This window comes from Mustela nivalis, assembly GCF_964662115.1.
Source record: "Mustela nivalis genome assembly, chromosome: 1".
Classification (NCBI taxonomy): Eukaryota; Metazoa; Chordata; class Mammalia; order Carnivora; family Mustelidae; genus Mustela; species Mustela nivalis.
The window spans coordinates 108,346,604-108,356,327 of NC_139020.1; the positions used below are offsets into that span (position 1 = coordinate 108,346,604).

General features: G+C 45.5%; 1 long non-coding RNA gene across 2 annotated transcripts; it reads right to left on the reverse strand.

Annotated features, from left to right (window-relative positions):
• Nucleotides 1-1,165: 1,165 nt before the first annotated feature.
• Nucleotides 1,166-9,452, reverse strand: LOC309846030. 2 transcript variants are annotated; one of them, XR_014301702.1, is made up of 3 exons: nt 9,178-9,452; nt 2,001-2,093; nt 1,166-1,452 (listed from the first exon to the last, which is right to left on the reverse strand). It is a non-coding gene; the product is annotated as an uncharacterized lncRNA (long non-coding RNA). The 2 variants fall into 2 exon arrangements; XR_014301703.1 differs by having other exon boundaries at nt 1,976-2,093; nt 9,178-9,442.
• Nucleotides 9,453-9,724: the final 272 nt, after the last annotated feature.

A 9,724-nucleotide genomic window follows, 5' to 3' on the forward strand; every position in this document is an offset into this window, starting at 1 on the left:
ACCCCAGCCCCCACTACTTCCCTAGACTCTTGTAAAGACCAAACTCAATAGGGAATGGGAGCGTCCTTTGAAAGTTATCGATCAATACAAATTACTTCTGTTGGAGAAAATGCTTTAAGAACTTTTGTTCATTGTCTGATATTACAGGAGTGTGCTTCTTCCTTTCTGATGGAGGTGTTCCTCCCTGACTGTCCTGTTCTTCTTGTCTGGCTGAGCAGGTCAACAGGCAAAATCTGATGACAAGGGATCCACTCCTGGCAATCTCCCCCACAGCATGTGTCCGAAAGCTAGGTCCCAGTTTTGAAGTACATGATACATTCTCAGAGCTGGAGGGCCCGGTGCTTCAGGAGAGTCTGAGGACTGGGCTTTCCCTCTTAGTTTCCATGTTTACCAGTTCCTTCATGCTTTCCCAGCTAAGGAGAAAAAAGTCTCAGTTGGGATCCTGACATTGTGTGATCCCAAATGAGTCACTTCCTAACTGGGTTGTCTCGACTTCCTCAACACATTTCTGACCTTCATAACTCTACCTCTTCTTTCTACAAAAAAAAAAAAAAAAGAAAAAAAGAAAGAAAGAAAGAAAGAAAAAAAAGGAAAAAAAAAGAAAAAAAAGTTGTATTGCTAATTTCTCTGAGCCTTTTGGACTAGATCTTTTTTAACCACAGCTGATCTCTGAGACACTTGGTTTTTACATGTGTGGATTTTATCATCTCTTCTGGATGATAAATGGGGGTATTGATATATTTTTAATTAATAGAGTTTTGAAGTAATGGCTGTGTAAGTACCATGGGAAGGATTATTCTTGCCAGTGGTTTTCCCATCATGTGCTTAGGATGAATTTCAGTCTGACCGAGTCTTGCCAAGAAAACTCACAGGATAAGCTCTGCCTTCCCAGCAAATATTGAGATTTGTTGACCTTAGATGGGTGGTTGAGCTTTGTCTTTCACTCAAAGTCTGGCATCAAATCCATTTAGCTTTTTGAGGCTTAGGCATTATAAACACTTGGAAGATTTTACTGGCCACTGTGGCAAAGCCATAGTCCATCCCAGAACATGCAGATTTTGGTATAATGAGTTAGTGGCCTCGTTACTGGTGTCCACGTTCTAGAAATGACTTATCTTCCAAGGAACAAGCAAGTAAATAAAGTTCCAGCAAAGCCCACTATGGATCGTTTTAGAATCCTTTACGATTTTATTTTATATGAAAAAACCCAGGAGGGCAGGAGGCCCACTCACTTGCATTTAGTCTAAACTCAATCTATGATTCTTTTTAGTGTCTCCTGGAAGTCATGGCATATGGGCATAATGGGGCACTGCAGGTGTTAACCCAATGCAAAGCAATAATTCAGAAGGAGAAAGGCCGGGATCTTCAAGGTTAGTACATCTGGGTTCATTTTCCTTGAAGCAGACACAAGTCCTTACATGTCAATTAGGTGTCTTTGGTCTTTTCCTCATGCTACAGAAGGAAAATTACCATGGTTAGAATTATGGAATTTCACTTTGGAAAAGACCCAAGAGGTCAAACTGTTCAACTTTTGCTGGCAGCTGGGATCCACTCTAAAACATCTCTTCCAAATAGTCATTGAACCATTGCTTGATTATCTCCAGTGATGGGAAACTCACCTCTGATGAGCTCTACTGTTGAACAACTTTACAAAAGGTGACTATTTTTATGCTAATAAGCTATAAGTGACTTGAATTTCTACCCACTGGTTCTAGTTACATGCACAGAGAAGTCATTTCAACAAATCTATACCCTCTCCCAAAGGAAGAACATAGCAAAGACTCCCTCTTAAGAAGGGAATGAACCTTCCATTTACTCCTACCCCATGCTAGATTCTACCATTACCTCTCACCATCCTCCTTGTCACTGCATGGGATTAGAGTCATGTATATTCATTAGCCCACTAAAGCCCCGAGAGGTAGAATTCTGCAGGGCCACCCAACTGGAAAGTGATAGGTTGGGAATTCAAGATCACCTTTGGGAAACCCAAGTGATGCTACCTTCCATTGTTTTCTGCAGCTGCCCAGCACCAAGGATCCTGGGAAGACGTCTGGATGTTCCTTCTCCCATGATCCACCCTAAAACAAGGAAAACTAGAGAAAACACGTAGCATTAAGTGGCAGTCTTGACTGCTGATCTTAGGTGCCAGAGACCCTACAGTGTGAGATTCCTTCCCAAACCCGAAGACCTAGAACCAGGCAGGAAATTCAGACGCAAAACACTGCTCTGAGGCAGGCTCACAGGGTTCCATTTCTGAGCCGCACTGCTGCTCTACGAGGCAGCAATCACTCCGTGGCAATATATTCAAGAGACAGTTAAAAAATATCTCTTCCCCATTTACTGCTTTAGAAACAGAATCCACTGCCTAATTGAGAATCCTTTCTGCCTAATTACTCCATTCCCGATTTTTTTTTAAGCAGCAGAGTTGCTGTGGAATTATGTACTGTATAATTTCATCATTTAGCAATATGTAAATCAGGAGAAGAAAGGAAGAGGAAGGGAGCGACAGGAGACGTTGATCATCGTCTGAATTTCTGTGTGCAGAAATGGGCAGCAGGGTGTGGAGCAGGCAAGGAAAGACCCGCCCACTGAGCAGAGCCGGGCAGGAGTTCCAGTTGCCCCCGCAGAATCGTTCTGCACTGCTCGGCAAACCACACTGGCTTCCTGAACCTCAGTTTCCCCTGCTGTCACATTTGGTACCTGCATGGCCAGCAGCCCCCATCACGGCTCCTGGCAGAGTGATGCCCTGACAGTAACCCAGTGCCTGAATGAGTGAGAACCTGGTTTGCCCCCCCCCCCCCCCCCCGCCGCAGAACTGTCAGTGGAGTGAAGTGAGGTAGTCAACATGCCCACTTTGAGGGAACTACAAAATGCTGATTATGTATAGAGAGCCTTAAGCGCTAAGGGAGAACACACGGTCTCAGGCCTTGAATCAGAAAACACCTTCCCTTGCCTTGTTTGTTGGTCAAGGGGTCTGCTTCTTTAGAAGTAAAATGAGATTGTTCCAATGTGCTAGCGTCTGTCACAGCTAAGTCCCTCTTAATCCCCATGGCTGTCCCGCCACGCTCTGCAGAGGAGAAAATGGCAGACTCGAGGTGATCTTTTTCCGTGAGTTTAGAGAAAATCAGTCTACGCAATTTGTCCCCTGGAGGCTGCCTGGATCTGGGGCTCATGGGCTAAGTTTCCCTGTGGGGGCGGCTCTCTCCCTGGCACCACTCTCCTAGGGTCTCCCTTGTTTCCAGCCCAGATGCTCAGGTAGAGGCATCCTTTGGCGAGGGGCGGAGCCTATCAGGTTGTCGCGCTCACTCAAGGGACTGTGACTTTAATTTCACAGCCCCCACCCACCTCCTGAGAGCATCTTTGCTGTGGGGTGTGCTCTGAGAGACCTAGGATTGTATTCTTCTCCACTCCCTGAGAGGAAGGGGCTCTTATTCTGTGCTGTTTGTGGATTCTGATTTTCCCCCACCAGGTCAGAGGAAATGCAGACAAGAGCCACCCCTTTCTAAAATCAAAAATCCAGTTTTGAATGCCCCATTGTCTTCATGGTACAGGGAGTAGTTAAAACACAATGATTTAAAGGTTTAGATTCAGGAGAACTGGATAGCCCCCTCCTCTTCTGGCTTCAATGTCTCCATTTCTTTGCAAAAACACTTAAAGTGGTTAATATCTCACGACTCCTTCTCTATCTTCCACCATAACATTCTCTGCCTCGGTGACCAGAGTCCTGGGCCTCACAGCCCAATGTTTTGGCCCAGCTGGACTGATCTTGCATTTGCAGAGGGAAGAATTGAATACCAGCATGGAAGACTCAGACACTGCAGACTGCAGAATTTGTCTTACAACCACTGTTTTTCAGGATAAGTTCAGCAACTACATCAAAAGGCAGCCGCTATAATAATTTTGGGGACTTAAATTTATATTTCATTTCAGAATCTCCAAGATCATCAGAGGTATACAGAATTGAATGTGCAATTGTATAGTTAGGAGGACAGAAATTTCTTAGAAATCATAATAAAAATCATTTTTATTAGAAATCATCTAATCAACTTCCTTAGAAATCTTACCTACCTCTAGCTTATAGATAGTCAAACTACTCAACAAATATTGAGTTCCTAGAATATGGCAAACCAAAACATTGATGAACCAGACAGGCAGAGCTGTGGTCTGTTTGTGCTCTCATAAGGGAAACAGAAAGAAAGTGCTAAGCAAATGCGTTCAGATTTATGTAGGCTACTGTTGCTGCAACAAAACTAGAAGAAGTTGATGGGGATGTTTGTAGTTTGAATGGTCAGGGAAGACCTTCCTCCAAGAAAAGGTGATACTCAAGTAGAAACTTGAATGATGAGGAAAGGTAGTTGCGGAACAATTTGCTCGAGTTCACACAGCTAATCAGAAATTGACCCAGGCCTCACATCCAGGACTCCAGACGTCCTGTCTTGTGCTCACTGAAAACCATGCTGGTTTTCCCCCTGAATCCTCAGTCCACACATCTGCTCACTTTGCAAAGTTCCACTTGCTTCTGGATCCCATTCTCTTCTCTTCAGGGTCTAAGATGCCTCACCTCGCCCAGCCTTGGGGCAAGGCTGAGCTGTCCTCAAGCTCTGTGGTCTATTGATTCAAAACAATCATACCAACAGGCCTCATTATTCTAGATCTCTTTGCTGTGAGTCCCAAGTCATCAACATGGCTGAATTCAACAATGATTGACAGTGCTCCAATCACACGGGAGGTACTCTTAGACTTTAGTAAGAAGAAGTCCCTGTCCACAGGAAGGTCCCAAAACATCTACTTATTATAAAGTAGGAGAGAGAGGAGGGTGCCACGTAAGTGCACAACCATTCTTATCAATTTATCCTGAATTTATAGATAACCGGCTGTGTGCAAGACATCATGTCAGGCTCTAGCATGCTCACAGAAATAAATCAGGCAGTACCTTCACTCTCAAAAAATTCTGGGTTTGGGAGGGAAGAGAGCCTTAAAATACATAAGTGATTATAATACAAAGTAACAGATACTTCAGGCAAAGAATCCTAAAAGAAATACAATCAATGGTAAGGGGCGAGTATTATTTCCTTGAAGGTGAACCATGGAGGGCTTCCCAGAGGAGGGGACATTTGAGCTGAGCCTTGATGGGAAGGAGAAAAGGGCAATTTAAGTGCAAGGAGGAGGAGTAATAAGTCATGGAGAGACAAAGTAGGAGGGTTTGGCTGGACGGAAGTAACCCCGTCCCCACAGAGCTGTTTCTTAGCTTCTCTTCTCTGCTTCGGCTCACAGGCCTGAGTCCCACACATGCCAGCTTCAGTCACAGGTATACAGGGGCACTGTTCTTCTTCCTTTGAAGAGACACGCACAACTGCTCCCTCATTGTGACATGAGGAAATGTCATGTTTGGGAATCACTTGCCTGGGGATAGCGGTAGGTCTTCTCGTCATGCTTCCTTCAATCTGAAGAGCTGGAATTTCTGCCACTTTAGATAGAATTCTCAGAACTTTTCTTTTTTCTTTTCTTTTTCCTCTCCTCTCTTCTCTTTTCTTCTCTTCTCCTCCCTCTCTTCCTTCCTTCCTTCCTTGTAGAGATATAAAGTGCTTGGAGCAGAGGGAGATTGGGAGAGGGAGAGAGAGAATCTTTAGCAGGCTCCATGCCCAGCACACAGCCCGACTCAGGGCTCAATCTCCCGACTCTGAAATTATAACTGAATAGAAATCAAGAGTCGATGCTCAACGTACTGAACCATCCAGGTATCCAAGAACTCATTCTTTTTTAAATATTTTATTTATTTATTTGACAGACAGAGATCACAAGTAGGCAGAGAGGCAGGCAGAGAGAGAGGAAGGGAAGCAGGCTCTCCACTGAGTAGAGGGCCGAACGTGGGGGTTGATCCCAGGACCCTGGGATCATGACCCGAGCCAGAGGCAGAGGCCTTAATCCACTGAGCCACCCAGGCGCCCCTCCCAGAACTCATTTTAATCACTCATGTCTGCTGTGACCTTTATACTAGACAAATGGATGGCAGCCAGATAGAAAGGGCAATGATCTCTCAATTAAGGTTCTAATCTGAAATTCCACCGACCTACCGTCACCTGTACTTGGAAGCCCCTAACACCTTGGACTCAACAGCCTGTGCTGAATGTATCCCCTTCCTTCCTCAAATCTGCTCCTTTGCCCGTGTACTGTTTGGGCTAATGGTTCACCTAATTAACAGTCGACACAAGGGGATCAATTCAAGCACTTATATCTTCATCTCTTCCAGGTTTCTCTTCTCTTCCGTAGAGTCTTCATATCCTGACAAATTGACTTCTCTGGTGTCTCTAAATCTTGCCCTCTTTTCCAGCCCCTTTACCAATGGCTTAACTCGTCATCTACTGGCTTAGGCTATCATACTCGTCACCTTGCCCTCTCGTGCACAGCTTAGCTCTCTTGTACATTGTCCATGCTGTTGCTAGAATAATCTTTTGGAAAGACAGGACATTTCTAAAAAGTGTTTGAGGTCTCCCTATGCATGAAGAACGCAAAAGCTTTCAGTTTGGACTAGATAGTATCCTCTGCCATGCCTCCCAGTGCTTCCCTCCCACATAAACACTCATCCCATTTTCACCAAATTCTTTTTCACCATTTCCTACCCCCCCCCCCATAAAATCCTATTTATCCTTCAGGACCAGTCCAAATGGTGCCTCCTTGTGAAGCCCAGCTGAGCCTCCTGATGGCATTCACCATGGTTTTCTTTGTAAACTCCCAAAGCTTCTAACTAACTGTTCCTTTACCTGGTGGCTTCCAATGATGCCCACGCCCTACTCCCTAGAACCTGTAACTATGTTACCTAAGATGGTAAAAGGAAATTTGCAGATACAATTACGAATCTTCAGATGATGGTGGAGGGTGCTGGCTCAGTCACTTAAGCATCCAACTCTTGACTTCAGCTCAGGTCAGGATGTCGGAGTCCTGGGATTGAGCCCTGCCTTGGGCTCCCCACTCAGCAGGGAGTCTGCTCCAGGATTCTCAATCTCTCTCTCCCCACCCCTCCCCCTGCTTGCATGCATGCTCACACCACCCCGCCCCCCCCCCGTCAAATAAATAAATAAATAAATCGTTAAAAAAAGAAACTTGAAGTGGGAACATTACACTGGATTATCCAGGGGGCCCCAATGAAATCACAAGGGTCCTTATGAAAGGGAGCTAGGAGGTGGGACAGTGGGGCAAACGCTATACTGCCGACTTTAAAGGATGGGAGATAGGCCAGGAGCCAAGGAATGCAGCCAGCCTCTAGAATCTGGAAAAGGTAAGGAAAGAGATTCTCCCCTAGAACCTCCAGAAGGAATACAGCCCTGTGGGCCTGTCAGACCTCCAGAACTGTTTGATAGTCAGTTTATGTACTTTTAAGTCACCAAATTTGCGGTGAATTGTTAAAAGCTGCAATAGGAGATTAATACGCTCTACTTAGCATTTATTTATTTTTTTTGCCTGGTACTATCTTGTGCTTCATAATACTGTAAATTCTTGAAAGCAAGAACTAATCGGATTAATTGTCCTATCCCCCAGGTGCTTAACACAGGGCTTTGCACATGTAGACCCCCGCTACGCCTTTGAATTAAATGCTCTCTTTTGGGTATTTAAGTCAGTGGTCTTTTTGGTGAAGTCTCCGAGGTAGACTGAAATTGTTGTACATGTGAATCTGGTGGGCTGGAACTGATCCATGGCCATGGTTTCCGGTGGCTGGTATTCTTTATCAGGTTAGTAATGCTACCAAGGCCTGATGGGAGGAGGAAGGCAGCTGTGCGGTTTTATTAAGCAGCCCCTCGCAGTGATACTTCGGGGTTTATGCTGCTGTTTGACCTTCCGTCATTCAGACTCCACATTATTCTCCCTGAAGTTTGCAAAGACGTAAACATTTGTGGTAAATATTAACAGGAGAAGACACAGAGAGACCAAGTTCTTGGCACAAGGAGCAGGTTATTTGAGTCAGGGCTTGTCCTCCCTGTACCCCCCAGGCTCGAAGTCAGTCATCTCTTGATGTATTCATCTCTTCCTTCCTTTATGCACACATGGATTCAACGTGGATTGAACAACAGCTCTGTGCCCAGCAATGTACTAGGCACCATGGATGCAGAGAAGAAAGAGATCAAGTTCAGGATATCCAGAAGTTCCCACCAGAGCAGGGGCCGCTGGGGCCGGGGAAGGAAGGACAAAGAAGAGATCTCCGTGTGACCTTGAAGAGCAATGCTGGACATGTGTCTATGCAGTGGCTTATTTTTTTTCTCCTCTATTGGTTCTGTGGCTTCTGTCATGTGGTTGAGGACCAGGCAACTGTGAACATTGTCCACTCTAGGCCCAGAGACCAGCATCTCCCTTTTTAAAGTGTTCCTTATGAGTCACATTTCCCTTGCACAGCTGGATCTCTGAGATTCTAGATGCCCCATTCAGCAGTGTGGCCTTTCAACGTTACTTTGCCCAGAAGGAACAACAATAAGCATACCTTCCAAAGGGAATCAGTATCCTTCTTTGTTAGGACTTGGCAGGACCAAATTGTTCAGCTTTCCTCCTCTACTCTCCCACCTCTGAATCCTGGCTGTGCTGCCACCAGATTATGACTTGAACAGCCCACTCCTCCTTTCTGGACCTTAGCTGCTGCTTCTGTAAAATGGGTGTGAATGTCTTTCCTGCGCTGCCTATCTCCTGTAGGTTTTGTGAAAATCAAATGCAATAACAAACAGTAAAGAATTCTAGAAGAATCAAAACTGTTTACGTCTGTGAGCTGTCCTTAATAGTAGTTATTCTAATATTTATACTTATAATTATTGCTGCTATCCTTATTATTTTTATCACCATTATTATCGTGGGAGAGTTGTTAGCTGCTTCTAAGAATCAGGCATCTGTCACGGCCAAGTGTCTCAATCACCATATGATCAAAAATCGGCTAAATGAGAATGCAACGAAACCCCTTATACAGCACCACAGTCTCACTTGGAGCTGCATTTTCCACTGCTTTCTCCCTCTCAGGATCACTCTAAGCCAGATTTCTCTCTATTATGAAAGTGTTCACTGGGGAGGAGATGACCCAGGCCTGAACCTCCCCTGGCCATGGTCCTCTCTCCCCCACCCAGCGGGAGCATATACCTAGGGCCTATAGACGACCAGGTTCTTCCAAGAGCACGTCCTCAGCACCCTGACATCCAGTCTTACCTGCACTGCAGGCCTGCTGGCTCTAGCGCCCACCACGCAGCTTTGCCTTTGTCGCTTGTTGCAGGGCTGGACCAGACATATTTACCTTCTCAGCACCTCAGAAGGCAGAAGGCGCCAAGTTGGGGCTTCATGGAGTCCTGACCCTCTGCTCTTCACAGATCCCTCCAGTTCCTGCTGGTTTCTCATGATACCTTGGCTCCTCGTTAATTGCAAGTCCCAGGTTGGCCTCCTTAATGACTTCCATTCTCCCTTGTTGATGAACTACAATCAAGGAAGTTGCAATGCTATGTGTAATCCGGCAGCTTAGCAACAGTGGTTCTCTGTTTTCACCACTGGAACTGAGTCTGCAAAAGGCAACTGATGAGAGTGTGGGTGCTCTTGGGATGAGTGATAACTCCTGGTTACAGGGGCCCCTGCATGGAGATGCAAACACTGAGACAGCTGGTTCTTGGCCCTCCCACTGGGCCAAGACAGTGTGGCTATTCCTTTTCCTCTGTGTCTTCTGTAAAAAGATATGCACGGACCTTCTTCACAGTTCTCATGGGAT